This window comes from Oncorhynchus mykiss, chromosome 11, assembly GCF_057628025.1.
Source record: "Oncorhynchus mykiss isolate SJ-2025 chromosome 11, ASM5762802v1, whole genome shotgun sequence".
Taxonomy (NCBI): Eukaryota; Metazoa; Chordata; class Actinopteri; order Salmoniformes; family Salmonidae; genus Oncorhynchus; species Oncorhynchus mykiss.
The window spans coordinates 63,298,915-63,312,005 of NC_143032.1; the positions used below are offsets into that span (position 1 = coordinate 63,298,915).

Here is a 13,091-nt window from a genome sequence, read left to right on the forward strand (position 1 = left end):
TAACTTCTTCTTTAAGAGGCTCCTCTGTCCTCCACTCGTTACCTGTATTAATGGCACCTGTTTGAACTTGCTATCAGTATAAAAGACACCTGTCCACAACCTCAAACAGTCACACTCCAAAATCCACTATGGCCAAGACCAAAGAGCTGTCAAAGGACACCAGAAACAAAATTGTAGACCTGCACCAGGCTGGGAAGACTGAATCTGCAATAGGTAAGCAGCTTGGTTTGAAGAAATCAACTGTGGGAGCAATTATTAGGAAACGGAAGACATACAAGACCACTAATAATCTCCCTCGATCTGGGGCTCCAAGCAAGATCTCACCCCGTGGGGTCAAAATGATCACAAGAACAGTGAGAAAAAATCCCAGAACCACACGGGGGAACCTACTAAATGACCCGCAGAGAGCTGGGACCAAAGTAACAAAGCCTACCATCAATAACACACTACGCCGCCAGGGACTCAAATCCTGCAGTGCCAGACGTGTCCTCCTGCTTAAGCCAGTACATGTCCAGGCCCGTCTGAAGTTTGCTAGAGAGCATTTGGATGATCCAGAAGAAGATTGGGAGAATGTCATATGGTCAGATGAAACCAATTTTTTTTGGTAAAAACTCAACTCGTCGTGTTTGAAGGACAAAGAATGCTGAGCTACATCCAAAGAACACCATACCTACTTTGAAGCATGGGGGTGGAAACATCATGCTTTGGGGCTGTTTTTCTGCAAAGGGACCAGGACGACTGATCTGTGTAAAGGAAAGAATGAATGGGGCCATGTATCGTGAGATTTTGAGTGAAAACCTCCCATCAGCAAGGGCATTGAAGATGAAACGTGGCTGGGTCTTTCAGCATGACAATGATCCCAAACACACCGCCCGGGCAACAAAGGAGTGGCTTCGTAAGAAGCATTTCAAGGTCCTGGAGTGGCCTAGCCAGTCTCCAGATCTCAACCCCATAGAAAATATTTGGAGGGAGTTGAAAGTCCGTGTTGCCCAGCAACAGCCCCAAAACATCACTGCTCTAGAGGAGATCTGCATGGAGGAATGGGCCAAAATACCAGCAACAGTGTGTGATAAAGAAGGAAAATCTACTTAATCAATTTTGAACTCAGGCTCTAACACACACAAAAATGTGGAATACATCAATTGGTAGGAATACTTTCAGAAGAAACTGCATATAATTACAGCCTACACATACACTGGTTCAAATCTGCCTGGTCTAATTCCCCTAATGGGTCACACTTTAAATTAGCCTACTACCAGAGCATACAAGTTAACACTGTATTATATAAAACACACCGTGAAATAGTCCAGGGGCAAGAGGTTGATGGGTTTAGCCTGTAACTGGTTTCTTGAAGTAAGCTCAAAGCATTCCTGCCCTGACCCTGACACTAAAGTGGAGTGCTCTATTTGACAGTCCTCTTTCAGCTGCTATGGTAACAGTGTACAATACCTTTGGGTACTCTGAAAAACTCCAGTTAGTAACTACCTAGCTGGTACCAAATGGTAAAAAGTGGTGCTTGTTTCAGTGAATCGCAAAGACACTGGAAAGTAATTTGCTATGAAATTACTGCTTTGCGCTTATATCTAGCCAATTAAAGAGTGGACTGTTACTCCATCCTGAGATTAGATCATGGCCATTTGTGACAGACTGGTGATGCAGTAATCTGCTTGCTTTGGCTTTCTCTCACATACCAGCAGGGTCTCACACACCCTAGGGGAGGGTGGAAGTGTCCTTATAGGCTACAACATCATGGGACCTTCTCTGAAGGTTTAGACCTCTTGGTGTAATGGGTTGTTTTATATACTCTCAGAGTATGACAGAAATATGACATATTTACAGTGATTTCATCAATCTACAGTTGCCTTTAGGATGCGTGTATAACCCTTCACACCACCACCCACACTGGGACCATGAATAGTCTTACACTACAACTCCTAGAACATCTCAGAGGTCTGGACTCCTTTAATGGCACAGGACACAATACACTTGGCAAATGGTTACTGGTTCAAGACCTGGCCTAGACCAGTGGTCAGAGGGTTATATCTATGCCTTCCACCTGCTCCACAACACAGACATAGAAACACACACACAAACACACACACACAGTAGTACCATAGTTACAACCAGTCACCAATCCATGCCCCTCTCCTTGGTGCTGTTGACCAACCAAGATTGTGATATGCCGCTGCTAAAACAATCCAGTCGGCAATGAAGGAAACATATTTGCTAAAAATGTGCTTGTAGGCTATGATCCAAGTGTAAGTACTAGTAGGCTACTCTACCTAATCGTGGTACAGCTATGGCTAGACAGAGATTACTCCAATGCTTTTCTGGAAGTGTATAATCCTGTATGGGAGAACATCCACCTCCTAGGCTACAGAGAAACATTGTAGCAGGTAGTTTAGTTACATGTTTGAAACATTATACAGTCAAAACAAGCTACACATAAAACGTTTATTTGGATGTGTCCACTTTTTTAAATTACAGTCAACCGCAAATAAATATAAATAGGCCTTACATATAACCATGTTCAATTCACATTTAGACTGCAAGAATTCAAGGTGGTAAGAAATTATAGTGAACTAGGCTAGCCTACTTACCCATGTCCAATGTTTTCGAACACACGAGTCTGTCGTGTAAATATGTTATCAAGATCATTTAAAATCCATGTAGTCACATGTACAGAACCTGCCGTATGCACTGACAGCGTCCTGGATAGCTGTCAAATGGTGCAATAATATTTTTATAGAAAAACCCGAGGAAAATGGCGTCAACACAACAGTGCGCTGAAAACAGCCCCCCCTCCCCCCAAAAAATAATTATAGCCGATCTAATAATCAAATGAGCATGTTCACAAAAATAGAAGATTTCCGTTTTCTGTGAAATATAGCGCGTGATGCTAATAGGCTAAACATTGCATGCGGGTAAACTACGCACATTCACAGGTCCACTGCAGAGATCCCCTCGCCGTATCAGTGGCTGGTCAGTCGGCCAGCAGCATAGTGCTGCTTCCCTCTCAAATCCGTGACTCTGGGGGAGGATCGGAGCAAACCGTTTTACTGCAGTGAAAATAAACTAGCAGATTGTATCCGAGTAGCCTCCAACCCCACATCCAACGGTAACGTCACTGGAGAGATCGTGGTTACATGCGTAAAAATGGTAGACCTGTTGTTGAGCGGAAGACTGGTGTTTTCGATCGTTTCCCCTCCCCGGTTGGCGGTGGGTCGAAATTAGGGGGTGTTCTATTCGCTCGCTCTAGATCGGTGTGTGTTGCGACCCGTTGCCGTGACTGATAATGATCTCAGAGAGACAGGACTATAGATGCAGCTCGCGCTCTGATAGAGGAGAAGAGCGCAGTGTCGCCTCCACCCGGTAGCGGGTGGTAGACTAGCCTAGGCTACTACAGAAATACAGGACATATCCCTCCCAGTTCGTTTTAAACAGTTTCATAACAGGACAGGAGATCACTGGTCAGTTCCAGGGTAGTTTCCTTTATTCACAAACCAGCCTTCACTATCTAATGTATGAGATGTCCTACCATGTCAGATGTTTATACATGTTATGTCAATTGGTGTCACACACTGTATAGGCTACACAGTTATTTTAATGAGCCAGTCATATCATTATTCTGATGGCATCCTCCTCTTTCAGAATTGGGGCAACATCAAACTGGATTTATTTGATCATGCATAAACACTGCATTGTGTGTCTGTGTTATGTTTAATGCATAAACAACAGTATGTGCATCCTGTGCTTCTAGGAGGACAATATATTGACTGAGAACATGAATAATGACGCAGACAGAAAGGAGGTTAGCCACATCCACTGCAGAATAACTGGACAATGCGTTTGCATATTGGTGTGTGTTTTTGCTGCCATGATAGCATCCCAACCAGTGCTGATATTTCCATAAACATACATTTATGCTGCATTAATTATTATTGCTGTTTCTCTTTTGTGGCAGTTTTAAGCTATAGGGACAGTTACTCACTCTTATGTTCTAACATCTTGACATAGTGAGATGCAGTAAAGTGGGATGCTCTCTGTGTACAGTTATTCAATGCAAAACACATCCTGCAAGTTGGCTCTGACCTATGGAAAACATCCTCTAACATTAACATGCAAATGACAAATGACCTTTTCCTCCCTCGCTCAGTGTCACTATATCTCAAACTAAATGTGTAAATCTCAGCCTTGTCTGACAGACTGACTGTTTGTGTTTGTGTTTGTGCATTCACTCCCTCTATAAATGTTTTATTGGCAGCGTTGTCATAACGATGCTAAAGCAGAACTGTTTATGGTCCAGCACCAGCTAATTTCTCTGGTTATGGGTGTGGGGCCAGTATTATAGCACTGGTGTGTGTGTGTGTGTAAGGATACAGACAGGCCTCTGAGAATAAGAGGTCAACAGCTGCTCCCCAGACAACCAATCAATGCACATTGTATGATTCTTACATACACACAGCAGAACACAAACACACACACACACACACACACACACACACACACACACACACACACACACACACACACACACACACACACACACACACACACACACACACACACACACACACACACACACACACACACACATACACACACACACACAGAGAGAGAGTAGTTTTTGGATGTGTTACCATGGATACCAGATACCGGCATATCTAAGGGGAGCCGTTCCCAGCTTAAACTGTACATACTGAATTACTAATGGCTAGGTAGAGACAGAGAGGATCGAGGCTTTTTCATTAATTTACGTATTTACATCTAAGTGGTGCATAGTCATGTTTGTTTCAAGTGTTACCATTGTATTTCCTGAACATGATATACTTTTACATAGCTTGAATGTGTACTTTATTGATTATTGTGAACCAGTTGGACTATAGATTTCTGTTTGGGTGGCAGGAAGCCTAGTGGTTAGAGCATTGGACCAGTAACCGAAAGGTTGCTAGATCGTAATCACCGAGCTGACAAGGAAAAAACCTGTTGTTCTGTCCCTGAACAAAGCAGTTAACCCACTGTTCCTAGGCTGTCATTGTAAATAAGAATTTGTTCTTCATTGCCTTGCCTAGTTAAATAAAGGTAAACAATTTTTTAATGTAAAGATGTATCTACAGTACTTGTCATTGTCAGACTGACTAGTGAGAGGCACTGAAATTCTGCTTCCTCACTCACTACTCAAACTGATAAGGATAAATCACTTCACAGACACACACACACACACACACACACACACACACACACACACACTATGGACTCCACAAATGATTGATTAACAGAGCCAAGGACTGTATGTGTGTGTGTGTGTGTGTGTGTGTGTGTGCATCTCCCTCCCCTGTCTCTCCATTCTCTAGAGTATGACATGGAAGTAAATGTCTGTATCCTCAGGCCAGATCTGTAGGAGATGAAAGTCAATCTAATTCTAAACCACTTTACCAAACGCTTCAGCTTTTATGTGGAAACAGCAAACGTTCCTCTGTGGTTGCAGAGAGAGAGAGAGAGAGAGAGGACGGGGGAGAGAGTAAGGATCAAGGCACCATCTGATTTCACCAAGCCCATTTCATATTTCCCATTCATTCATTTGGGATTGAGCTATTGCTTCATGTGGCTTATAGGACATGGATTCATCTCGACATTAGAAGACTTTAATGAGCTGGCCACTTTATGAAACTGTTTCAGATTTGTGTTCAATAAATACAAAGATACAATGGCATACTAGAAACCGTTAGAGCTAATTGTATCTCATACTGGCAGTGTTTCAAGGGCTGTGTCAGTACATGTATGCATGTGTGTGTGTGTTCTGGGGCTGGAGTGCGAAGCAACACGTTTATTTATCAAAGTGACAGGAAGTAGGTGTTGTTCTGGGAGGATGTTCTGAGACCACATCCTGCTGCATGCTGAGAGAACAACTTGTGCCGGGACGCCACAGTCTACCTTAACTGTACAGAGGTGACAAAAGGGTGTGTATGTGTGTGTATAATGTGGTCAGAGCATTCGGCCAAGAACTTAGCACCTGCAGATTTACCATGTTCTTCAAACCACCACTCATAGCAGTAGACTCTCTACTTCAAAGAATAGCAGAAACATAACACCATTGGTCAAAAACCTCAACATCTTTAGAAGATACAACTCAGGTGTCTGGGGTGATTTATTCCACCTGTTGCTCTGGGGCAGCAGGTAGCCTAGTGGTTAGAGTGTTGGGCCAGAAACTGAAAGATTGCTAGATCAAATCCCTGAGCTAACAAGGTAAAAATATGTCGTTCTGCTCCTCAACAAGGCAGTTAACCCACTGTTCTTAGGCTGTCATTGTAAATAAGCATTTGTTCTTAATTTTCAGTTTGTTATATCTGGAGTACTTCTTCTGTCTTATCCGGTGTCCTGTGTGGATTTAAGTATGCTCTCTCTAATTCTCTCTTTCTTTCTCTCTCTCGGAGGACCTGAGCCCTAGGACCATGCCTCAGGACTACCTGGCATGATGACCCCTTGCTGTCCCCAGTCCACCTGGCCGTGCTGCTGCTCCAGTTTCAACTGTTCTGCCTGTGATTATTATTATTTGACCATGCTGGTCATTTATGAACATTTGAACATCTTGGCCATGTTCTGTTATAATCTCCAACCGGCACAGCCAGAAGAGGACTGGCCACCCCTCATAGCCTGGTTCCTCTCTAGGTTTCTTCCTAGGTTTTGGCTTTTCTAGGGAGTTTTTCCTAGCCACCGTGCTTCTACATCTGCATTGCTTGCTGTTTGGGGTTTTAGGCTGGGTTTCTGTACAGCACTTTGAGATTTCAGCTGATGTACGAAGGGCTATATAAATAAATTTGATTTGATTTGAATTGATTTGCTTAGTTAAATAAAGGTAAAATAAATGTTCTTCATCTGTGAAATAAGCTGGATGTGGTTTATGATGTTTAACTGTCAGAGAGGTTTGTTAACTCACAATCAGGGTTAGGCCAGGTCAGTGAAGGGTCAAACAGAGAACAAACCAGTAGTAGAGAACTGAGTCGACACTCATTTCTCTCTCAATTTCTAGCTGCTACTAGTCAGGGGAACGTTGAGGTGATTAAATTAATTTCCTCTTTCTTCCACCACCCCATTCTCTAAAGGTGATTTATTAACTTGTGTTCACACATCAAAACTAGAACTAAACTCCCACACACACAGAAATCACCTACCTCGCCACATTCACAGCTGTAGAATATCAGGAAGCTATCGGGTCGTTTGGGGTGTGAAGGTTCTCTGAATTTATAATTCAGATATTACTCAGTCTAATTACAATTGACAGTTATATCTGGAGTTCAGATACATATCTGTAGTTATGATTACAACTTGTGTAATTGTAAGTTTGTGTATACATACTAGGCTACAGTAGGCCCACCACTGCTAACCGTTGCTTGGATCGTGTTATATCTGAAGTGGGTAAACCATGTAGTTACAATAATCAATCCTGAACAGGATGCCACAGTATGGTTATTGTAATGTTTGAGTGTGCGGCAGGTGTAGTGTCACAGTTGTCCCCCTCACTCTGATGACAGGCTGTCAGAGGGAGTTATTATTGTGGTATCATGTGCTTGTGTTTCAGTCAGAGTCACACACACACACATACGCACTCGCACACGCACGCACATGCCCACACAAACACACACGTCTCAATATCACACACAAACACACACACTAACAGTCTGACATGACAACCACACTAATGGCCGCAGTGCATGGCAGGTTCATACAGAGAAAATATAAACATGATGATAATACCGTTTTTTACAATCACTTTGGCACTCATTTCGGAACCTTGATGTCATTTTTCAAAACTCTAGACACAAAACTTACAACTAATGATCAAAATGCAAATTTTTTCAAAACTTCCAATTGCTTGGATACAATACACATAAAGCTAAGATCATTTGTTCATTGAACTAAAATCACCTGTTCAAAATGACATCTTAAAACATCAAAGTATTACCATTTCAAAATGCAATTCACACATTACATCTGAAATGACTGTCTATTCACACATTACATCTGAAAAGACTGTCTATTCACACATTACATCTGAAATGACTGTCTATTCACACATTACATCTGAAATGACTGTCTATTCACACATTACATCTGAGATGACTGTCTATTCACACATTACATCTGAGATGACTGTCTATTCACACATTACATCTGAAATGACTGTCTATTCACACATTACATCTGAAATGACTGTCTATTCACACATTACATCTGAAATGACTGTCTATTCACACATTACATCTGAAATGACTGTCTATTCACACATTACATCTGAAATGACTGTCTATTCACACATTACATCTGAAATGACTGTCTATTCACACATTACATCTGAAATGACTGTCTATTCACACATTACATCTGAAATGACTGTCTATTCATTTCATTACAATGATCTAACTATCAATTGATACAACTGCTCAAAATGATAATTAACTGTTGCGTTACTCATAATGCATAGTTTTACGGAAGTTGACAAATGATATTCCATGTTTAGATCATGAAAGTTTCAGGATAACGAGATCCATTGACACCAATTACCGTGGAACATAAACCAATTGGACTACATTATCTATGGATGTAATATTTCATCATCATTCTTTATCAGACAGTGTTTCTATGGTACCATGTACCACTTTTCCAGACCATGTTTTCAGATTTGACATTACTGTACACTCACCGGCCACTTTATTAGGTACACTTATCTAGTACTTTTGCCTCCACAACAGCCTGAATTATTCATGGTGTTGTACGTTAAGAGATGCCCTTCTGCACACCACTATTTTAAACAGCTGTTATTTGAATGTTTGTGGCCTTTCTGTTAGCTTGAATGAGTCTTCTGACCTCTCTCATTAACAAGGTGGTTTTTGCCCACAGAACTGCCGCTCACTGAATGTGTTTTGTTTATCGCACTATTCTCTGTAAACTCTAGAGACTGTAGTGCATAAAAATCCCAGGAAGGCAGCTGTTTCTGAGATGCTGGAATCACCATGTGTGGCATCAACAATCATACCACGGTCAAAGTTGCTTAGGTTACGCATCTTGTCCATTCTAATGTTTGGTCGAACAACATCTAAAGCTCTCTACTCTATATACTCTATATTTTGAGTTGCAGGCAGCCACATGATTTGCTGTTCGAATGTAACCGTCTTTGATGAGCTAAATCAGGTCTTTAGAGCTGATGGCGTGACCTATGTCATTGTGTGGGATAATGTCAGGTTTCACCATGCTCAAATGGTGCAAGCATGTTTTCAGGCCCATCCACAATTTACCACCCTGTGCTTACCCCCATACTCTCCTTTCCTTAACCTGATTGAGGAATTTTTCTCCACATGGAGGTGGAAGGTATATAATAGGCGCCCTCACGAACAAGCCACCCTTCTCCAGGCCATGGATGACGCATGCAATGACATCACAGCAGACCAGTGTCAGGCCCGAAGATTCTTCCCTAGATGTTTGGCTAATGAAAACATTCATTGTGATGTGGATGAGAACCTGTGGCCAAATCCACAAAACAGGGTTGATGGAAATATAGAAGTAGTAATTCATATTTTGTTTTGCTTTTTACAGTAAGCCAGGTGAGGAACACTGCAGTGATGTTTTACAGTAAGCCAGGTGAGGAACACTGCAGTAATGTTTTACAGTAGCCAGGTGAGGAACACTGCAGTGATGTTTTACAGTAAGCCAGGTGAGGAACACTGCAGTGATGTTTTACAGTAAGCCAGGTGAGGAACACTGCAGTGATGTTTTACAGTAAGCCAGGTGAGGAACACTGCAGTGATGTTTTACAGTAGCCAGGTGAGGAACACTGCAGTGATGTTTTACAGTAAGCCAGGTGAGGAACACTGCAGTGATGTTTTACAGTAAGCCAGGTGAGGAACACTGCAGTGATGTTTTACAGTAAGCCAGGTGAGGAACACTGCAGTGATGTTTTACAGTAGCCAGGTGAGAAACTGCAGTGATGTTTTACAGTAAGCCAGGTGAGGAACACTGCAGTGATGTTTTACAGTAAGCCAGGTGAGAAACTGCAGTGATGTTTTACAGTAAGCCAGGTGAGGAACACTGCAGTGATGTTTTACAGTAGCCAGGTGAGAAACTGCAGTGATGTTTTACAGTAAGCCAGGTGAGGAACACTGCAGTGATGTTTTACAGTAGCCAGGTGAGAAACTGCAGTGATGTTTTACAGTAGCCAGGTGAGAAACTGCAGTGATGTTTTACAGTAAGCCAGGTGAGAAACTGCAGTGATGTTTTACAGTAAGCCAGGTGAGGAACACTGCAGTGATGTTTTACAGTAGCCAGGTGAGAAACTGCAGTGATGTTTTACAGTAAGCCAGGTGAGGAACACTGCAGTGATGTTTTACAGTAGCCAGGTGAGAAACTGCAGTTGACCATTAACAGTTTTTTCTTTTTTTGTAGCTAATTATTTTTGCTTTGTTTCAAAGAAACCTATTTTGTGATTTTATTGTATTTAATCAATAAATGTAATATTTTGTTCAATGATTCCACTGTGTCTGTAGTATTCTCTCTACTAGTCTTTTTACAGTGATGCATTTACGTGTGGTAGCATAATGAAACATGCATCACATATTTCGTACTACAATATGTTATGATTGTATGAACAACTACACAGTGAAACTATCGGTATCTTGTGTGTGGGTGATCTAAATGAATGTTCCTATGGTATTTCATGATAAATTAGTTATTTGACCCAATGATTCTGCAAGTGCAAGGTTTCTTTAAAGATATGAATGCACAATGCAATGTTTTGAACATTGGACAGCCTGTGTTACAAGTGATGACCGTTTTGAGTTTTGTGTCTAGAGTTTTGAAAAAGGACTACAAGGGTCTGAAATTAGTGCCAAAGTGATTGTTAAAAACTGTAATGTTATAGCAGTAAACACCGAGGGGGATGGGTGAATTATATCTTCTATTTGACGGACACAGCAGGGAGTCCAGACTGAGACTACTGAGACACATTCATGTCTTTGTTTTAGTGAAGCCAGCATTTGCTGTTGTTATTTATTCCTGGCTTATTCCTTGTCATTGTTGGTATTTACCTCTCAGACATTATCTGTCTCATTAGGCCAGGGAAATGGCTGCTTTAGTCCCAGACAGAGAGTGTTTGTTTGTTTGTTTGTCTGAGTGTGTGTGTCTGACTGAATGTGTGTGTGTGTGTGTGTGTGTGTGTGTGTGTGTGATGGACTAAAATATGTCTTTGTACTCTGTTTTTACTTTCCTTCTAAGAAACGGACTAAATAAACACACACCTCCCTCCTCTTATACAGTGATGGAAAGCCATTATGTATGAAAAATATGGCTAGGTTTGTAGAAGGACCATTAAAAATAGGGGAAAACTTAGGTGCTGGTATTAAGCCGGTAGTAACCACTACAGAATGTCCGTCCAGAACAATGAGGGGTCAGAATGTCCAGGTAAGGGTGTTTAATTGACAAGAAGGAGTCATACACACACACAAACTTTTACAGATGCACAATCGAGAGCATCCTGTCGGGCTGTATCACCACCTGACCTTCCTGTGACAAATAAAATTTGATTTGATTTGACACACACACACCACTCTGACATCAATGAATAACTGTAGATAGTGGTTCTACAACGGTAGAAATAGACATATTATAATATGCAACAATATGTCAAATACCTCAACTCACTGGCTGGAGGCGGAACTTACAAAGAGCAATCATAACCGCCATAGATAAAAGACAGTACTGTGCAGCCGTCTTCATCGACCTGGCCAAGGCTTTCGACTCTGTCAATCCTCGCATTCTTATCGGCAGACTCAATAGCATTGGTTTCTCAAATGACTGACTCGCCTGGTTCACCAACTACTTCTCAGATAGAGTTCAGTGTGTCAAATCGGAGGGCCTGTTGTCTGGACCTCTGGCAGTCTCTATGGGGGTGCCACAGGGTTCAATTCTCTGGCCTACTCTTTTCTCTGTATATGTCAATGATATCGCTCTTGCTGCTGGTGATTCTCTGATCCACCTCTACGCAGACGACACCATTCTGTATACATCTGGCCCTTCATTGGACACTGTGTTAGCAAACCTCCAAACAAGCTTCAATGCCATACAACACTCCTTCCGTGGCCTCCAACTGCTCTTAAATACTAATAAAACTAAATGCATGCTCTTCAACCGATTGCTGCCCACCAGCCTAGCATCACTACCCTGGACGGTTCTGACCTAGAATATGTGGACAACTTCAAATACCTAGGTGTCTGGTTGGACTGTAAACTCATCTTCCAGACTCACATTAAGCATCTCCAATCCTAAATTAAATCTAGAATCGGCTTCCTAATTTGCAACAAAGCCTTCTTCACCCATGCTGCCAAACATACCCTCGTAAAACTGACTATCCTACCGATCCTTGACTTCAGCGATGTCATTTACAAAATTGCCTCCGACACTCTACTCAGCAAATTAGATGTAGTCTATCACAGTGCCATCTGTTTTGTCACCAAAGCCCCATATACTACCCACCACTGCAACCTGTATGCTCTCGTTGGCTGGCCCTCGCTACATTTTCGTCGCCAAACCCACTGGCTCCAGGTCATCTATAAGTCTTTGCTAGGTAAAGCCTCGCCTTATCTCAGCTCGCTGATCTCCATTTCAACACCCACCCGTAGCACGCGCTCTAGCAGGTATATTTCACTAGTAATCCTCAAAGCCAACACTTCTTTTGGCCGCCTTTCCTTCCAGTTCTCTGCTGCCAATGACTGGAACGAATTGCAAAAATCCCTGAAGCTGGAGACTTATTTCTCCCTCACTATCTTTAAGCATCAGCTGTCAGAGCAGCTTACCGATTACTGTACCTGTACACAGCCCATCTGTAAATAGCACACCCAACTACCTCATCCCCATTTTATTAATTTTTTGTTGTTGCTCTTTTTCACCCCAGTATCTCTACTTTCACATCATCATCTGCACATGCGTCACTCCAGTGTTAATGCTAAATTGTAATTATTTCGCCACTATGTTCTATTTATTGCCTTACCCCCCAACCTTACTACATTTGCATACACTGTACATCGATTTTTCTAATGTGTTTT

General features: G+C 42.0%; 1 protein-coding gene across 2 annotated transcripts in view; it reads right to left on the reverse strand.

Annotated features, from left to right (window-relative positions):
- LOC110536152 (SET-binding protein) overlaps nucleotides 1-3,374 on the reverse strand; it is an 81,201-nt gene extending 77,827 nt beyond the window's left edge. The window contains exon 1 of one of the 2 annotated variants that reach the window (XM_021621736.3): nucleotides 2,601-3,374. The gene's annotated coding sequence lies outside the window, so the exon portion shown is untranslated. The remainder of the gene's footprint in view (nucleotides 1-2,600) is intronic. The other variant, XM_090190869.1, reaches the window with a different exon arrangement.
- Between the last annotated feature and the right edge of the window lie 9,717 nt (nucleotides 3,375-13,091).